This window comes from Chaetura pelagica, unplaced genomic scaffold (genome assembly GCF_000747805.2).
Source record: "Chaetura pelagica isolate M959 unplaced genomic scaffold, ChaPel_1.0 scaffold436, whole genome shotgun sequence".
Taxonomy (NCBI): Eukaryota; Metazoa; Chordata; class Aves; order Apodiformes; family Apodidae; genus Chaetura; species Chaetura pelagica.
In genome coordinates this window covers 2,647,754-2,668,533 of record NW_009953651.1, presented here as the reverse complement: position 1 = coordinate 2,668,533, position 20,780 = coordinate 2,647,754, and the positions used below count along the sequence as shown (strand labels likewise).

General features: G+C 35.1%; 1 protein-coding gene across 1 annotated transcript in view; it reads left to right on the top strand.

Annotated features, from left to right (window-relative positions):
• The first annotated feature begins 18,960 nt into the window (after positions 1–18,960).
• GPR123 (G protein-coupled receptor 123) overlaps positions 18,961–20,780 on the top strand; it is a 211,493-nt gene continuing 209,673 nt past the window's right edge. The window contains exon 1 of the mRNA XM_010000051.1: positions 18,961–19,025. The gene's annotated coding sequence lies outside the window, so the exon portion shown is untranslated. The remainder of the gene's footprint in view (positions 19,026–20,780) is intronic.

Below are 20,780 nucleotides of genomic sequence, written 5' to 3'. Positions count from 1 at the left end.
CAAAACCCAGTAGTGTACTGGGAAAGAAATGAGAATGCTAATGAAAAATCATTATTTGTTTGCTGGGCACGTTTGGATTAAATAAAACCTTTTTTTTTTTTTTTTTTAATGTATGAATTTTGGACTATAACAACATTTCCTTTTGTCAAAACAATAACAGGCCTCCATTTAAATAATTTTACTGAACCAGTTAACCAGAAAATAAAAAAACTTCAATTTTTTCCTTTTCTATCTTCCAATAATACTTTTGAGTTCTGACAAAAAAGCCCTCATCTGACTGTATAAAGTCTACATATGGCCCTTCATATCTCTTTTCAACACAAATAAGACTGGAAAAAAATATTCTGAACTTCGGCAAATGATTAGAGAAATAATCACTAGTAAGTGGAGAGTGCATAACACGGATACATCAAGCTAAAGAGCAAACAGATACATTGAGTGGGTATAATGAGAACTAACTTTAAGAGGGAGCTTTTAATGAAGCTGGAGAGGAGGTGAAGTTAAGAAAGTGAAATTTAAGTATGGCACAAATACTGCATAAGAAGACAGCATTATTTTAAAATAAGTTTACCACCACAGTATAAAAAAATAAAATTAATTTTAATAGTCTGAGATAAAGTTTTTTGAAATAGAAATACCTAAATGAAGCAGTGAATTTAGTTGGTAATGAGAGATAAAACTGGTAAATCAACTAATACTTATATAAAACTGTATCTAAATGCAGGGAATGAAACTGTCAAAGCAGGTAGTACGATGTTTTAAAAGAAAATTTAGAAAATAAAATGTACAATGAAAAAAATCTGTTTAGACTTGAGTAGATTAAAAGTTCTGTGGGCTTACATTAATTGATGTTATGGAGTAATAAGCCTAATGAGGACAGGCTTTTAAAAATGTGGGGGTTTTTCTCATTTCTTTGAAGTGTGCAGTACCACACAGGGTCAGAAACAGGGTTGTCAATGTACAATTAAAATGTATCAATCAGTAAGGTAATTCTTTTGTTGGTGTGTTGTTTACTGCCAGAAGCAACCAGAAAAATATTTTAAATATTAAGAAAATGCAAGGAAACCCTCATGAATGCTGGTAAACGCCAGTTTATGCTGCTGCTTTTGTTTTGTTAATTTGGAAAGGGTTGACAGACTAAACAAAGTTCATACCTTTTTTATTTTTTAGTTCATGTCAGCTGCTCTTTTAATATAACGTGCTCAGGACAATATATGCAGAGTAATATTTATTTTGATTTTTTGGCAAGTTCAGGTCGGCTGCACATTTTGTTATTTTACTTTTTCCTTCCCTCCACTTCCCTTAAGTCAGGAACCATAGTTTCCTGTAATGTGGTTTTCAGATATTCTCTAAGGAAATTGAATTTCTAGATTCAAAAGCTGCCCATCTCAAGTTCAAGAGCTCTTCTTTCTTCATGAAAACATATTTATGAAACTATATACCTTAGGAAAATTTTAATCAACCTTATGAAAGTTCTTTCTCTTTAAACATAGTAGGAAAGCTGAAGGGATTTAAAGATGAAGGCACATTGTTGAAGTTTAGAAAACTGTATTGAGGGTTCATAATAACAACATAAGATTTAGGAATTTAAATTCCTTTTATTATAGAATCAAACCAACTGTAATATAAAATACTTTACCTGGTTTACAGACAGAACATTCCAAAGCCATGTGGCCAAGACCTCCAGTTTTATTTTGAGCTCATGGAACGATTAGGAGCTAAACAGCCTTCTTCAGGGACGAGAGTGAATGTTGTAAAGTAGAGTCCAGTTGGAAAGCAAACTTAGTGTATTATTATTTTTTTTTAAAGTTATGCTGCATATTAGAACATAATATACTGGAATTTTCACTTCTTTAAGTGATAATTCATTTGGGAAGCAATGAGACTGGTTGTGGTTTGTTATTTTATTTTTACTGCTCATTCTTTCTGAAACAGTGCAGCTAAAAAATTAAGCAATATAAACTGTGCAGCTAGAAGTTGTGTTATAAATGTGACATGCCTTCGGCTAATACAGCATATAAAATCTTGTATCAAGCTTAAAGAAGTATAAATTAAATAATATCATGCGTACTGTATAAGCTTGTTGATACAATGTCATTTAAGTCATATTCAAGCTAAATAAGAGATCTGTTAATCTTATTGTTGCATGCCTCTTGAAGCCCAAAATAACTTTGTATATATTTTTTTTAAAAATTATGTAATAAATTGCTACCTAAAATGTGTAACTGCTGACTAGTCTGTGGTTAGCTGATGATTTACAGATGGGGGTGAGATGATCCAGATTGTAGGCCTAGGAGCTTTTTATAGCTCTGGTATATCATTTGGATAAAATTACAACCATGGATGCTTTAGAAGAAGGATGATCAAGTAGTTAAAGTGGGATACCTCTTGAAAGGTTACTAAATTTGTTCTTGATTTGAGTATGGTGAAACTTGCTGGAACATTTATTGAAACATCTGTCTTGGGCATTTCTGAAGAGAATGCTGCAATCTAAAAAGTGTGAGGAAGTGACAAAAAAGTAATTTCACTTTTAGTATTTCAATCTCATCCCGTTAAGTATTCGCCTCAGTCACCTCTGCCCTGGGTCTTCCCCCCTGCCCTCTTCTGGCTGTTCTCTGTAGACCAAGATCTCTCTGATGTTTTACTGTAGCTGGAGAGGTGCTGAGCCAAGAGAGGCAAGAGTTTATTCTGATTATGGTTTCTAAGGCATAGACATTGATACTCTGCATTGGTAAATTAGGTGCTTTCTGAGAACATCCTAGCTCTGTTCAAAAGCTTCATTTCAGTGAGCTGATGTCTAGAAATGTGAAAAAGGGAGTTATAAACAGACCTTCCAGATTTCAGTGAGGCTTGCATAGCTAGTTGGTGATGTTCAAGTGAGTAAGAGAGGCAGACCCAAGTATTAAATCAGTATCAATTAATGTGATTGAAAGTGGCAGGCTCAGGTAAGAAGTAATTCCTGTTGTAGTTTTCAAAACTCTTTTAAAATTACACTTTTCAGTTTGTAAGGGTACAAAAGCAGAAATAATACCTAAGATAATCCTGAAACAAAATGGCAAATAGCAAAGTATGATGTACAGGACGTCCCTACCACTGTTTCCAGATGCAACATGCACGGACATATTATGACTTGTATTGCTAGCTATTTTATAATGTCACTAACTTTATAAATATGTGCTATAGAGATAAATTGAACAAAAAGGAACTGTCTCCAAGTCTGGTGTTTCGAAAAGCAGTGATCCATTTCAGACAGAATCGATGTTTGTGATGAAATCTGTAAAATCTGAAAGATACTGGTACTGCTCGGTCAGGTAGTGTTCACTGCACCCTCAATGTTTTTTTGTGTTTTATTGACATTCTCCAAATGAAATTGGTGTTTGGCTCTTTTAATCAGTTCAGATCTAAGGTATTTCAAGAAGTAGTTATGCGTTGATTTTGTTATTATGTTGTTACTATTCCCTCCCCTTTCTTGATAGTTGAACACGTAACAGCTGCAGTAGCTGTGAAGGTGTCTGTTTGCAGGCTCCAGTGCTAGAAGCAGGTCCATTAAGTTCTGAAATCCCATTAAGTTCTGAATTCAACTTTAAAAAATAGTCTTTAAAACGTCCACAAGACTAACCATCTTATTGAGTAGTATCAACCATAACTGCAAGTATGATTTAATCCACATTTAAGATAAATTTGAGATCACACAAATCATGGTAACAGTGATTTATCACAGCTGTAAAAAGGCTGGTGCAAGCTCAAAACTTTGTCCCACAGTGAATGTTTTCATGAGACTTATTGCTAAGGTAGGTATAGAGGGAGTTTTTGTTTTTAATATCACAGATGATTTACGTGATCAAAGTGAGAGCAGAGTGGCAATTTCTAATTGACATACAGACTTACAGTCTTTCTGTCAGACAGTATTAGGTGTGGATGAAAGGTCAATGAATGCCACCACGGTTTTTCATTGCTTTTGGTAGCCAAGTATCTACATAAAAGTCAATGTTAGAATTCCACCAAGTGACAACTGATTTAACCCTTTCTAGGCCAATTTCAAATGCAGTCACTGTAGTGAGCTATGGCATCTATTAAATGAAAATACTCATCATTAGCTGCGTTCAGTTGCCATCTTAATCTACAAGAATGGCTGTAAATTTTCCAGCCTTGTGCCCTTCAAATTTGTGTAGAGATTATCTGTAAAGAAATTTTGACAGCAAAAGTCTTCCTTTCAAACCCAAGTGTTTAAAGCAATTGGTAAAGATGCCATCAAGCCCAGCAATCTTTTTTATTTATCTGCTGCACTGAAGAGGGAGCTGAGAATACAGCTAACACCTGACACCTTGATGGGGTTCTGTAGATGTGTTCTCAGGCAGGATTGGTTTGCTGCTGCCTTTAAGTTTATGATGAAGTGTGTGTGGATCTGCAGGCAGATTTTCTTGTACTGGATTTTAGGTGTTTTAGTACACAGTATCTGCGAAGTGGAAGAGATTTCAGGCTGAATGGCTTGACTTTGTAAAGCCAGTATTCTGTGTGGTGTATTCCTATTCTTTTAATTTTGTCTGCAAAATTGTGCCAAGCTGTCCCTGAATTTCTGTCAAATCACACCAGTTATAATTCATGAATGTCCCTTTAAAGCTCAGTAGACTATTCCTTACAGTTTGGCAACACAGAGAAGATAGCTTTTTCCCAAAGAGGTCTGCAAAACACTTGTTCCCTGGCATTTACAGAGATATCATCTGGCATGATGTCTTGTGTGCAGCTATTTCCATAGCTGCATTTAGTGTAACAGTTTAAAAGTCACTGGTGTGGCCTGTGTGTAGCTTAATGTTTACAAAACTGGAAGTGGCTTTTACACCCTCTAGGATTGCAGATGCTTGCTGAAAATGATGCTGCCTGTTTAATTGTGGCATATTCTTCTCTGAGGTGAATTACCTGAGCAAATCCCTTAGCATATCTTACAAAGGTAGTTAATTTTCATGTCGGATGGTGGTCTACAGACAAAGCGAGCTTGGACTTTGCTTTGGGGTTTTCTGGCCCTCTGCTGAGAAGACCACTTTCCTGCCTGTCCCTGGGAGGGCTAGCTGCTTTCACTGGCCTTCTGTTCAGAAAGGTTTGGTAGCTGGGCTTCATGTTTCAACTGTTTCCATGCTTAATAAGAAAAGCACCAGGAAAGCTTTTTGAGAGAGGTGAGCTAGTGCATTACAGAAATGCAGCTGCTTTAATAGAGTTGTAAAATGAATGTTTCTATGTGTGTCCATTTTCCTATGCAGTGGTTTAATAAGAAGCTCAGCCTTAGAGGTGAATTTAGCTTTGCTTAAATAAGTGCAGTTGGAGTTGCCTTAAGCTTCCCTAAGCTGACTCATGCATCTCAGCTATTTCTTGCTCACAATATTTGCTCTCGTGGTAATTCTCAGGTATGCAATTGTCATTCAGCCTAATGTTCAGGTTGAAATCAGTGAAGTGGGAAGGAGAGTTGCTTGCTCAGAGTTGTAGCCTGAAACAGTGGAAATTTGATTTTGTTGCCAACTCAGCCACAAGTTCAAAACTGCATGAACGATTCTCTCTCTGGTACTTTGATTTACTGTCTGTGAAATAATATGTACATAAATGGGTGTAATTTTAAATGTAAAGATACTCCAATGTGCTTCATAAAACAAAGCACAGTACAGCTTCTAGTGGTAGGGTCCTGATGAGGATCATCTAATTTTTTTTTCTACAACATCACTCTGTATGTTGTCTTTGATCACAAAGCCTGTGTGGAAGTTAAAATATTTTTGCTTCCTTTATTCCTTTCTTTGTGATCTAACTGTTCTTCATACCTGTGTTATTTTGCACTGGAAATGGAGAGAGCTTAATATCCTATGTTTATTAATGTCATGTGCTGTTATCCAGATAGATTATTTCAAAATAAAAATGCTTCTAGTTCCGTTCTGCTAAAACTAGTGAGAGAAGACTTTGCAATAAAAAAATAACCTTTGACGTTCAGCATAATTCATGAGGCAGTTTGCCATTTTAAATATCTGAAAATCTATTCCCTTAAAAAGAAAGCTAAGAAAATTCTGTTGGCCAAGGAAAATATCTTCCAGAGTAAAGAATGATATGTTTACGTATCCTTTAGTATGCATATTGGAATAATAAAAAAGGGCACAAGAAGATACTGCCTGTTGCTTTTCTGCAGTTCCCTTTTGGTCCTGGTACTACTAAGCCGGTTAAGTTTACTAATTCCATATTAAAAATAATTTCCAGTACACACAGCATGATAAGAGTATTCAGATGCACATCCATCACAACAGCTAGCTGTTACACTATTCATGACTGTAGATGTAAGAAACATCAAAACCAATTTGAAACTCCGGTAGTCTTGGCTCTGCTGAATCCCAAAATAATGTCTGAATAGCTATGCAATGGTGTCCGAAAGGTAAAACATCCCTTCTCTAGGAGTGTTTGGTCTGATAATGGAATGTTTCTGAGTTGTGCATCCCCAGCATCTGTAACTCTGAAATGAAGTAAGTTTACAATTAGTGTCTTCTCAAATAGAAGTTTCAACTGTAAAAATAGCATCTAGGAACCCCATTTTCTATTTATTTAGGATAGGAATTTAAAGTCATAGCTGTATTGAGTATTGGATTATTCAACAGCATTTGTATGGCTTTTAGTTAAGAAGTGCTTCAGAGCTGACAATCTGAATCACTCACTCTGCAGAGCCCTCTGGGAGCCATGCACTCTCAAAATAAAACTTCATGAGATTCCACAAGTCCTTTCCAACTTTTCCAACCTGGATAAAGTTCTGAGTGAGCATGACTTGATGGTCTTAAAGGTCTTTTCCAAGCAAAATGATTCCATGACTCTGTGAATGTCTCATTGTTCATGTGGGTTCTGTCATCAGCAGCTCCCTGACAGTTTTCCAATCCTGTATTCATGGGGGCTGTGCTGAGTCCTGCAGCTGCTGCTCTCCCCCTCTGGGACCCCTGACTTCCTTTTGCAAAAGCCTTGGCTATCCTGAGCCTGCTGTAAGCTCCAGAGGAAATGAGTGAAGCACACTGCAGTGGTACCTGCCTGTGCCCTCCTGCGACAAGGAAGTGGGCAGGTCCCTGCTATTCCAGGAAAATGCTTGTATTTCAGGATTCCAAGGTTTGTTACAGTCAGCACTTTAGAGTTTGAAGGTGGGGAAGGAAACATGGATGTCAAATTCATGTGCTCAGAAATAAAGAATCATGCTTTGGGGGGAGGGGGAATAAGTTTTCCCTAAGGATTCTTCTTTTCAATTTGCCATTTTTGAACCTACATACATGGTACACTTGTGTCAGCTTTTACAATTTTATTTTGTCTCCATGATAGCTGGAAACTTCTTGTTTTAGAGGAAGTTGACAACCAGAATTCTCAGAAATGGAGATTTAAAGAAGTGCCAAATCCTTCAAACATTTCCAGAACTGTCATCTTAATACAAGATGCATTTTTTTTTAATTTATAGAAACATTTTTGAAAATGACTTGAGAAGAAAATCAGAGCATGAAAGGGGAGATAATATTGCTGCAGGTAGGCAACTGATGCAGATGGGTTAAACTTGTTTTCAGGTATATCATTAATTTGCAGTGTGTGATTATCTTTCCATTAAATGCTTTAAGGTAATCTCCTATTATTCTACATAAATATTCAAACTGGTTAGACCAGAATCATATGTAACAAAGACATTGAGCTATTATGAATATTTTCCCTAGTCTAAAGTGAACATAATTGGTTTTGCTCAGGAACAATTGGTTCATGATTGCTCGATTCTTGTAAAGGACTTAGATTGAGAAGGTTTTTACTTTGTATTAGATATTTTTTTTAACTAAGATTACAATGACTAGCCATTTTCAAAATCTATATTGGCTTGGGTGTTACAATTTTGAAATAGTTTATTTTTGGAAATTAAGCTCCTGCTTTTACCTAATTTTAATACACATTGCTCAGAAAGCTTTGCAGATGAGGTCTTGTGATATCTTTTAATTATTCTTTGGCAGTTGCTGAAGCTAATTTGTGGCATCTAATCTCTTGATCTCTGAGTGCTTTTCTGATATTATTAAGAATTCGGAGTCTGATGCAAGTAAATACATTTTAAGTAGGCAGTAAACAAATTTTAGATGAAGGGACCTAACTAGCAAGGAATATCAAAATTAGCTAAATTCAATACAGGAAACACAGCAGAAATAGGTATTTATATGAACTTTAAGGGAAAATAATATTTATTCTTTAGTCATTGTAGTATCATAGTGTGAGGGGAAAAACTGGTTGAAAAATATTGAAATATTCAGTTTTAATGTTACAAATGCTATTTGATAATTCAGAGTGTATACTAGAGTTTTCTTTCTAATACTGACCTTTTTGTTTTGTTTGTGGTTTTTTGTTTGTTTGTTTGTTTTTCCTGATGAGGTCAGCACTTGGAAGCCTTTAAGAGCTATCACAAAGCTTCCATCCAAATCAGAAAATGGGACTAAGTATCTGTACTAGCAACTTGCTGCTTTAAATACCATGTTAGCCATATCAATGCTAACACAATGTGCACAATCTGATAACTTATGCAGGTGACCAGTAAAGAAAAAATTGCTACATGTTGCACATAGCTCAGTTATAAATGAGAAGATGGCATTTTAATGGAAAAGAAATGGATGGGTACCCATGCTGATCTTGGGACTAAGTATCTGTACTAGCAACTTGCTGCTTTAAATACCATGTTAGCCATATCAATGCTAACACAATGTGCACAATCTGATAACTTATGCAGGTGACCAGTAAAGAAAAAATTGCTACATGTTGCACATAGCTCAGTTATAAATGAGAAGATGGCATTTTAATGGAAAAGAAATGGATGGGTACCCATGCTGATCTTTACTAGAACTGTCTGTTGTGCTCTGTACTTTCTTCTACTTTTGATGGATGATGCTGTTTCCATACTGCTACACCCGACTGGGAAAAATATTGAAATATTCAGTTTTAATGTTACAAATGCTATTTGATAATTCAGAGTGTATACTAGAGTTTTCTTTCTAATACTGACCTTTTTGTTTTGTTTGTGGTTTTTTGTTTGTTTGTTTGTTTTTCCTGATGAGGTCAGCACTTGGAAGCCTTTAAGAGCTATCACAAAGCTTCCATCCAAATCAGAAAATGGGACTAAGTATCTGTACTAGCAACTTGCTGCTTTAAATACCATGTTAGCCATATCAATGCTAACACAATGTGCACAATCTGATAACTTATGCAGGTGACCAGTAAAGAAAAAATTGCTACATGTTGCACATAGCTCAGTTATAAATGAGAAGATGGCATTTTAATGGAAAAGAAATGGATGGGTACCCATGCTGATCTTTACTAGAACTGTCTGTTGTGCTCTGTACTTTCTTCTACTTTTGATGGATGATGCAGCTCCCATACTGCTACACCTGCCTGTCCATTTCTCCAGCAATGCCTAAGGAGTGAATGTCTGAGCTATTTATTTTAGAAATGGTTCAAAGACCAGTACCAGACAAGACAACCTTTACGTTAGTTTCTGTTAGTTGTTTTTCTTCATTGGTACTTATAGCTGTAATCTTTTTCTTTTGTGCCTTTTATTTCTTCTGTTCTTCCTGCAGACTTTCAGTTTTTTAAAAAGGCCACTTTAAAAGAGACCAGTGAGCTGGTCACACTTAAGCAAGCTCCTTTTCATGTCACATCAGACATCTCTGAAAGGTGCTATTGCTCTCATGATTTATTCAAGGATCTGAAGACACTTCTGAAAAATGAATAAATTATTCTGTCATAATTATTTTAGGAAAACCTTAAAAACCACTAAAAGAAATGAAAGGAAGCCATTAGGAATAACCAAGCAGCTTCATTTAATATAGCTGTGATAGCCTCAGGACATGATCACTTACAAAGGCTTTGGAATTCCTTGTAGATATTGCTGCAGTTTACTATTATAAAAGCAATGTAGTCAGCTACAGTTACTGTACAGCTTCATGTTTTAGGAGTCATTTGGCAGAAATGTACAGTGCAAGGTAAAGCTCAATACTCTAAATCAAGTATCAGGTAAAAGGTGGATGAATGGAGTGAACATTGACTAATGTGGAAGAAAAGAAGACAAAGCAAGGTAGGAAGAAGTTAGTTGTGTGATGCAAATTAGATCAAATGTTAGGTTTCTTTGTATTATTTATACCAGTGTTTTGAACAACTGTGCTGAAAGATTTATTTCAAAGATTGTGGATATAACTAAAATGGAAAGAACATCAAATATTGAACAACACAGCCTCGGGAAGATAATTTTGAGTACTTGAGCTGATAGATAGCACTTGAGGTTAAGATTAAGACAAATCACCAGTGAGACCATAATTGACCACTTTAACTTGGAAGCTGAAAGGTAGATGCATTTGCAGATGATTGCTATTGTGTTACATTCATTACGTGGGGTGAGAAGTGCCTTCCCAAACTGCTTATGAGAATCTTATCTTGTAGACTTATTTTTTAAGGGAACAGTCTTGCCCTTCACCTGCACAAAATCAAAATTACTTCTTCTAAGTAAGTAAATAACCGAGTTTTCTATCAGTACCGATTCACTATTCTATGATCCTATTATTTCTTACAACTTAATATATTTTCAAATTGGAAATAAAAATGCTGGCTTAAAGCTTAATTATTTCTAGATTACATGAAATGTTTGTTTATTTCTGAATATATTTTCAGTAATAATATGTTAATATGGAGAATTTTTAAAGTAAACTTGAATAATATTAAGTAATGCAGGAAACAGTGGAAATTCTATACACACTATTTGCAATAAATGTCATATTCTAATAGTTTTCCATTTTGACTTGGGTAGGCAATATAGACCTGGGATTTATATGACATGGGTGCTGTCGTGGTCTTATTTGTGATGTATGGATCCTGACAAAATGAGTTAAAGGAAGGCACTGTAACAAAAATAAAATATATTCAACCTTCAGGCTACACATTGGTGTTTTTGCTGGGTTACTCATAAAAAATAATCTTGGTCCATTTAGGTACCCATCTTGGGTAAACCAGAAGGAGATTCAGGTAAAGCTGAAGTCTGCATCCTCATGTTTAGAGTTCCATAGTCTGATCCCTGTTGTCACAATCCTGTTTTTTGCAATAACTATCTGGTATCTGCAGTAGGTGTGTGAACTGAGTACCTCTGTGCTGTTTGGATTGAATTTCAGTTTTTCTGGTTTTGTTTAATCTCATGTCATCCACTTTATAAGTAGTTATTAAGGCCAAAGCAATCCACAATGCCTAATGTCTCCATTGCAAACAAATGTCGCTGTTTCAGAGCTCTGAGTTGTGCTATGATCTAACTGGACCTGCTTTGGGCAAGAGGTGGGACCGTGTTACCTTCTGGAGGTCCCTTCCTGTCTAGTTGGATCCGAGATAATGAGATTAGCTGTGGTTCTGTGTTTTTTACCTCTGCTGGATTCTATCCTGCATCTCAGTTTTTAAAACCATTTTCAAGCCATGCAGCAGCACCAAAAGAACTGCAAATTGATTATGATGGCCTGTGGGCCTTATGCAGGGCTTGTTTGCTCTCTGAGTTAAATATAACCAATCAAGTGCTTCAAAATCTGGTATGTCATTCTGCCAGAACCTATGAGTTAAGATATAAACATTATAAAAATAAACCCATTTGGAGGAAAATAAAAAAAATTACTACAGTGAAAAATGTTCACTTTTTCTGGGATTTATATTCAGCAGTTGTTACTGCTCATCGGAGTAACTGAGACATGAGTATTTTGAATTGGAAGCATGTTTTTCAGAAACAATATGGAAACTTTACAATGTTGTTCGAAAAATAAAAATTAGCAGAACTGGGGAAAGCAGAGCAGGTATTTCAAAGCTTAAAGGAAGATCAGTGGTTCTGAATAAGAATAATGCTGAAAAGACCTTATGAAGGAGATAAAAAGTAATATGAAAGCATCATAAACAAGGAATGGTGACTCAGGAATTGTTAGTCCTTTTCCAAAGTTACTTAGAAGAAAGAAAGATGTAGTAAAATCTAAATTAGGAAAGGTGAATTATTTATTTACTTTTTTTTTTTTTTACTGAATAAATTATTAAAATCTAGTTAATCTTATTACAATTTTGGAACTTAAGGATTCAGAAGTGATTTGTAGAATAAATCCAGCTGAATGTATCATAGGTAAGGTAAACAACAGCTTTGGTTCACCTGTGAGAGCTGCAAGGCAGATCAGGATGCTGATGATTTTTTGACCGAGTAGCAGAGTATAGTCCCAGGAGAACAGAAGGACATGTTGTTATGTTGACCTCGCCATGAATCATCATTGTAAATTACTTACAGTAACCATTTTGAAATGGGGAACTCAAATGAACTCCTTAGTTCCACTGAAATGAGAATAAAAATTCCTATCCTACAGGGGTAGGCTACATCTGTAGATGCTTCTCAGCTCTTGTCTAATTGGTACTGAGCATACTGAAATTCTTAATAACTGCACATCGTTTTTGTGCATTGTTCTCTCAGCTGCTCTGCTCCTGGTGTTGTTTGCACTGTAACTGTCAGTGAATTGTATAAAAGTTAGAATGAGAAACAAATATGAGTGTCATTTTCCCATAGTACGAACAGAGTTGAATAGCAAGCAAATCAAAAGCTAATTCTCTTAGGAACAATGACTTCATTAAATCCATTTGCATATTGCACCAGTTTATTAAGTTATGAACTTGTTATTTTTTATGTTCTGTATGTCTCAAGTTCCTACTAAAATTGCATTTGGAGTATATATTCATTGAATGAGGACTGTGCAGTGAGTCAGAGGCAAAACCAGGAACAAGGCATGCAGACCCACACTACTCACCAATTTCTTACATGTGCTTGTAGGAACGGTGCTTTATTGAGGGTTCAGATATAAGGATTTCTGTTTCATTGTAGAGAAAGCTCTGAACAGTTGCCCCCATTCTCCAAAGAAAATGTTGACAATAGAATCTTTGATCTTTGAAAATTAATGCACATGATAAATTTAAATCATGTAAATAATTCTGTTAGACTCAGTAGGACCCATCACAGAAAGTTAAACACACACAACTATCTCTCAACAAAAGACTGTGCATGTGGTAGGTATAATGGCATAGTCCAAAAGTTCACTTAGAATTATCTTTTTCAAAAGATGTAATGAAAATGCCACCTTATCAAGTCATCACATGTTATTTTTTTTAGATTACATTTGAGAAAGTTACCTGCACTCCAGTTCAAAAGTTTTAAAAGCAAGACTTATCTAGAAAGTTTAATAATGTTATAAATACATGTACGTGTATTAAAATGATAATAATGTTTCATCACATTTTATATCCTCAGTGCTTCAATATTCTATGATTTCAGGAAATAGCACTACATAATTTTATTCTTCTTACTGTTTATACTGTCAGAATCTTTTTCTACCATCATCCACTAATGACAGCAGTTTTCCAGGAGCTGACTTTATTGAATACTATTGAATAAACTTTGAGCATAGAATCCTGTATAATATTTTGAGTCTTCACTGATAGATACATATAACCTTTAAATCTCAATGTTCTTGTGGGAAAAAATGCTTTACTTAAAAACATCATCTAGTTCAGAAATTTGCTGGTACTTGACAAAAGTCATAAAATAGACAGCCACATTCCTTTTCTGAAGTACTTTACATTCCTATTAGTAGTGCTTTGATTCCATTATTCCCCTGGCTGAGGGGCTGACCAAGAAGGCAGAAAACTACTGACCAGATCAGCAAGAGGAAGTGGAACATGAAAATTCTCTTTAATATGTTTTTATTGACTTAAATTGGTTAGTGTGATGATTTATGCAAGAACTCTGTGGCTTTGTTGTTTTGAATGTGACCAAGCAGTCTCTTGTATCACCTAAGAGGACTATTGATTAAAAGTCACCAGTATGATCAACAAAACAGCAAAAATAAGAATTTTTCCTTATACTTTGAATTACTGAAAGTGAGGGTGTTGAACAGTTATTTTCCATAAAAGCAGTTTCCACAGCATGAGCGGTCAGCTACAGTTTCTCTTACATTCCATTAAATGTATGACAGACTGTCAGGAATTCTTTGCACTTTTGGAAGGACTTGCATTTAAATAAATATTAACCTACAAGGAAATATCTTGATGCCTGCAATTGCATTGTATCTTTAAATATAATCAGATAGTGCCAAGATCTGGAAATATCTGTTCAGTTTCTACTGTTCTAATTAGAAGGATAATTAGTATCTTGCTTTTGTTTCTTTGGCTATAGCTGTTTGGGTTTTTTCACCACATTAACATACTATCTACAATGGAAGGTAATTATTGAGTATTCACTAGGGCTTGGGATTGGTTAAGCTGCAAGTGAAAGGGTTTAACACAAACTGGTACACTAAAGCCAGGTGGAATTAGAGGTGCTAAGTGACTAGGTTTTATTACTTTCTACAGGATTTTTGTATGATACATTTTAAGAACATTAACAACACATTTTTCAGTTTGAAAAAGCAATACAATGGGCTACAATACCCTTAGGGAAGAAAAGTGTCAATTGAGACCATTGTATCCATCATTAATATTCTGGTAACTCATCTTTTTAAAGTTTTGGTGTTCTCAAAGTTGGGCAGGGTAGCAGGCAGGCACTACAAATTTTTACAAGTTTCTTCTTTCTTCGTTCTTTTTGGTTATGAAAATAGCTAGGTGTCTGCCACCCACTATTCATCTAGTGAGCTGTCAATACTGTTCTTCAGTCATTTGTCTCTTCACTTATTCAATTGATTCTGTTATTGTTCTATTACTTTAGTCCCAGTTTATCTGTTTAGGTCAGCTATTATTGTTGTGCCTAGGGTTGCACCAACCCAGGTACATGATCTTGGCCTTGTTGAACTTCATGAGGTTGTCATTGGCCCACCTGTCAAGACAGTCAAGGTCCCTCTGCATATAGCTTCCCTTCCCTCGAGGCTGTCAACCACACCTCACAACTTGCTATCATCAGCAAACTTGGTGAGGGTATCACTCAATCCCACTGTCCATGTCTCCAACAGATATGTTAAACAGCTCTGGACCTAAATAGATAAGTAGATTTTGGTTTTGGAAAGTAGCTTCACTGAAATAAAGTGTACTCATTTTCCTAGTGTTTCTATACTCAGAGTAAAATATTTAAAATGTGAGATTCTTTGCACATGGCTAGAATCTGATAATTATTTAGAACAGCTGCCTAGCTGTGATATGTAGCAATATTTATTGCTATGATTCACTAGCACATCAGGAGAAAAAAAAGACAAGTGAAAATGTTGTGAATAAATAAAATGTGAGAAATACTTACTCATAGTGGGTGTATGGTGGTGATTTATTTTAAAAATCCAAATATAATTTATTAAAATAAGTGATTCAAGTTCTGTTACATCTGATAGGTATAATTATGCTATAAGCTGTCCAAAATAAAATACATAAATGGCACCTTTTCTCCATGTATTTATCAACCAAATGTTTGCATCTGTAAGTACAAGAAAAGAATGATTTTCTGGTCTCTGTTTTTCTGAAAAATTTCTGCAGGTCTCTAATTATAAACACCCCCTTCTCAGCAGGTGCTTGTGTCCAAGGGAAAAGAGAAACTTCACTTTCTCAGCCATCTCATGTCCATTCCATTAATTTGTTGAAGATACAATATACAAAATTGAGTGTGATTTCAGCATCAAGAGTAAGAGCCACAGTTTGATCAGGCATTGTTGACTTGAAAAGATTTTTCATCATCTGCAGTTGAGCTTTCTGAGTTAGTGTGGTGAACGTTGTAACAAAAATTTGTATCCCTTCTAGCTATCATTCCCACAGCAAATGTCCTCAGAAGGGAAGAATGAGTTGCATCAAAAGATTAACAAGTGATTCATTACTGTATAATAAATGATTTATATTTGCCAGTGAAGTTATTAATTATATTCACTGAATCAGTCTTCAGTGCAAGCCAAATCCTTCCTGATAACAGCCCATTGCAAGTTCTTGGACATCACTAAAGTTAATTAAAACCAGGTGGATTCTTCTCATGTAGCAGAACAACCAGCTGAATTAAGTGTAGATAATTTGTATTAATTGTTAGAGAAGATTTATTTTTTTGTCCCCCATGGAGTATATAGGAATGCTAGGATTCTCTAAAGCTGTGATCCTGAACAGAAAAATAATCTTGTTTTAACTATAATACCCATATTACTTTGTTTATAAAACCAGAATTTTAGTTGGCACTGTAGAGGAGAGAAGGCCCTGAAAGAAACTTAACTTATGAAACCTGATCTCTGTGTGAAAGTCTCTGTGAAAGTCTGGTATAAAGGTTTAAAAGGTTTCATTTAGAAACTCGAATTTACATAGTTCCATAATATTTTTTTTTTAATTTTTTTTTAGTTTTGTGGTATCTGTTGTATTTTTCAATTGTCAGTTTATATTTGAGAAAAAGAAAAAGCAAATTACTAAATGAGATAGCAGTATTACAGAACATGAGCTCTGTTTACTGAGTGTTCTATTTATGAATTAAATGTTCTTCTTAATCTTGCCATTTATTACTTGTATGATAGCTCTCTAATTTTTAGGAGTTTGTTTTATGTGGATTAATGGTACTGGTTTCAGTTGACTCACTTAGGACTGTACAGAAAGAAACCCAGAGGTAGAGATTAGAAGACCTGTGAGCTGCCGACTTGTGCTGCCAGCAAAGTTTGGACTGCCCTCTTTTTCAGGGCAGAATGAATAGAAGGCTGGAAAAAAAATTGGCACCAAGAAGATTTTTCAAAGGCAGAAATACTTGTATCTAAGCCAGATGAGAGTTCTGAAGTGCATGTATCTTTGCAAATCAGGCTATGCAGAACTGTCCAAATATAATATTTATGTCTAATGTCATTGTAATGGACCTCAAAGATGGTCTCTCTGTAACACAGCATATAATGAAATGACCCAATATGAAGAGGAATTTATGATGTTAGTCTTTCCAAGCCCAGGCACTTCTAATTTTGGAGTTTCATTTTTTCTGGACTGACACAAGTTCTTTGCAGCCTAAGAAGAGAAGCTGAATGAACAGAAGAAGACAACATTTAACATGTTTACATTTTCTAGTTCAGATATCAGAATTTTGAAACAATTTTCCAATTTAATCACTGTATGGGCACCTAAAAAGTTTATAAAATCTGACAAGAGAGAGTGGAACACTCTGTGGTCTTTCAACACATCACTGCTGAACTATACTGTTAAGATGGTGGTGAAGAGTTGATAGTGAAATATTTAATGTCATTAAAAATATTTTTAGTCTGAGAAGTAGGAGGACAATCTTGTGGGATGTGGAGCTTCTTAACTGATGGCAATAGACTGTGTGTGTATAGGAGTGTATTCAATTTTTGTCACAAATGTAGGCTTTTTTGTGCTTTCAGATGCATAGGTTTAAGTGTCCATGATTGATCCCGAATTGCCAGTTGGGGTTATACTGACTGGCTTTGGGTGAGGAATAATGTTGCTGCAAAGAGTATTCACTAACAACACAGAGTAGTAACATACAGGTCAGATCTGAGCTGTTCCCTTGTCTATGTTCTTTGGCAGTGGGCCACCATATTCCATCAACATACTTTTACAAATCTGTATTGATTAATTTTAGAAAAAACTTGCAAAAATCTCAGTCTTGCAAAAATAATAGTATTTTCACTTTCCTACATCAATAATTACTTTCTTTCTCAATGTAGGTCAGTGTTATGTGTTGTGTTTTGCTCCTAGACTTGAGGTTTTATGTTATAGTGTCTGCTGGGGCAAGCACTTCCTGTCCATATACAATGGGAAGTGCTAAAAGCAAGATGAGTTAAGATCTTGTGTAACATTGTTAGAAAACTTTACAGAAATATAAAATCAATTTATGAAGCATCAGGTTTTCTAGTTAGAGTATAAAATTTATTTTGAAAACATTGTTTTTCCATCTTTAATTGCAAGGTATGTCTCTGATTTTGCAATGGAATTTTGTGCACTAGAGAAGTAGGGTTTATTGTTACACTAAAAAAAATAACTTCTGAAGCAGTTGGAATTAAATTTTTTCAGAGACAACTGTTTCTTCTGTGCATTGCATAATCATTAGATCTGTTTAAAAATGATTTCTTGAGCTTCTAGAACATGGCATTTCTTCTGTATATTGTAAGGTTTTTAATGGTAATGACTTCAGAATGAGTGCATTTTCATGTTGTATTTCTTCTGAAATAGCTGAGGATATGCAGCGTTGGAAAATCACTGAAAGAGCCACTTGTGACATTGTCAGTAGTTTAACTTGCAGAAGTAGAATAGATAACTTTCTCAATAGCTTCCATGCAGGGTCAGCTTGCATATGTACTTAATGGTAGTGGTACTTAATGGGCCAGGCACAGCTTACTTACTGAATATTTACTAGGCAGAGTTTGCAACAGGAGGACATTTTTTGAGTGTTGTTTTTTTTTTTTTTGGTTTTTGTTTGTTGTGGTTTTTTTTGTGGTAAAGTGGTGGTTTTCTATTTGTCTTTCCTGTAGAAAACGAAAAAACCTGTTCTGTGTCTATCAATCATTGATGTTATAATTTCATTTTGTTTACAGCCCTGCTATAGTAACCACAGCAAAGTGACTATATTGTCTTCTAATCTACTGTAACAGTTTTTATCCTGTCCCTTGCTTCATCAGCCTTTTTGGACAAGTACCATTCCCAGTGGTAATTTAGACTCTGCTGTTGATGTGTGGGTGTTTGTCAGTGCTAGAGTTTTCAAGTTGAAGCCAAAATTCATTTGTTGGCTGATTTCTTGAATGTGCTTTTATTTAATAAAGAAGCAACTATGCACTTCAGGAAATGGTGATCCTTATTTACTGCTAAGATAGGAAAATGCAAATGAAGCAGAGAATTTTGTGATTAGTATTTTACAGAGCATTTGCTGTGTATTATTGTAATTACATGTTCTTAATCAGTGGGATTATCATGTTCTATTAACCAGATTCTTTCCTGACTTCTTGTAGGATTCTGAGTAACAACAAGATCTTATGGTTGAAGAATTGCTCTTTCTTTGGACTGAGATCCCTGGAGAGACTGTGAGTAACTGATCAGCCTCATTCCACCTTCAGTTAAAAATATCTTTGTGTAAATGGAGTTGAGATGTTCTGAACTAGTATTGCACAGTGAAGTTTCTAGGCAGTCATCAAGTTAAGAATCAGCATAAAAATGAGTGAATGGGGATGGTCCTGGAAAATACAGGAAAGCACTGCCATCAGTTTGGAACTAAAATAAACATCTAGTCAAAGACTTGTACTACACTGTGTACACTACCACGGTGGAGACTGGTATATGTAATGGTAACACTAATATACCTGACATGTAGTTAAGGTTATTTAACTCATTCGTCTCCAATACTTCCATTTTAATTTCATTCAACTTTATTCTGTATTTTAATTATATTATAATGAAATTGAACAGCATTTATCACTGGAGCAGACAGTGACATTGATAAAAGCTCCATGACCGTGTATTTCTAGCCAGTATTTGGAGGAAGGAAGAGGAGATGAGGAGCAAATAACAATTTAGGAAGAAAATAATCAGAAACTTCAATGGAATAAATAAGCAGTAACAACTATACTGTAATAACACTGCCTGACGTATATCTAGATTGCTCATTTGAGAATAATCATGTAAGCAAGTCTAAAAGGCTGCTTTTTAGATTTATAAGCAACTTAGTTTGACAGTGCCTCTAAAATGAGTAATTATATCATGCTTATCTTACAATATCTCCTGCAGCTTAAGCTAAATTATTTTTATGTTGCTTTATAAGAATACCTTCATTATGTAGAGCTGTTGATATAACGTAGTTGCTACATTCATGAATGCATGAAAGTATTCTCTTCTGTATGAATGTTTCCATATGCAAGAACCCCTAATGTTTTAAAATCAACTTTAGCTCATATTTTATTATTTATGTGTGTGATGTGCAAGCTATTTATGGTTGTGCAATAAGGTAGGTAAGTACATGATACTGCACCTTTTTTGGATTTGAATAAAGCTGACTGTCTGAACAGTTATGTAGAGGAATTCTCTGCATGAAGTTATAGATATAAAAAAAGGCTTCTTTAATATTGGGAATATTATATGATATGGAATGAAGAGTAGTTGTGTATTTTTTACTAACTGGTTTAATCTTAGGTGTAGCAATGATATGAGGTTTATAAAGAAGTTAAAAAATGTTTTGTACAACTTAGAAGATGGGATTGGATTACAAATTTATCACAAGAAGGGAAATTAGTAAATTACATCCTAGTGTGCTGCAAGTATTTAGAAACAGAGGAAGACATTTCATCTGGGTTTTTTAGCATTTAATTCACATTGGGGAATGATGCTGGACATGTACTTTGCAAAACTTTATTAGTTATTTAGTTAAATAAATACTTCAACCTGAAAAGACATTGCAAATAGCATTGAGAACAGTGAGAAAACAAAACAAAAAAAGCCTTAGGTTCAAGTATTAACACCATCTAAACCTCCTTAAATTTATTGTATTGATTCTTCACAACATTACTGATACGATGAGTGAATACCTTTTGCTCTGTATATAATACTATTTGGCCATGGCATTAATACAAAATCCATAAATGGTGCTTGAATTGAAGGCTACAATCTGGGTGATGACATTTTCATCAAACTCAGATGCTCTGATTCATGTTCTCTGGCCCCAGACACGTCTCAATCTCTCTGAAGTCCCAGTTTCAGATGGGCAGGTGAGAACAGTTGGAATACTCTACTTGGGGATGGGTGTGAATGAACACCTGAATGAGTACTCCTATCCCTTAGACAAAGTT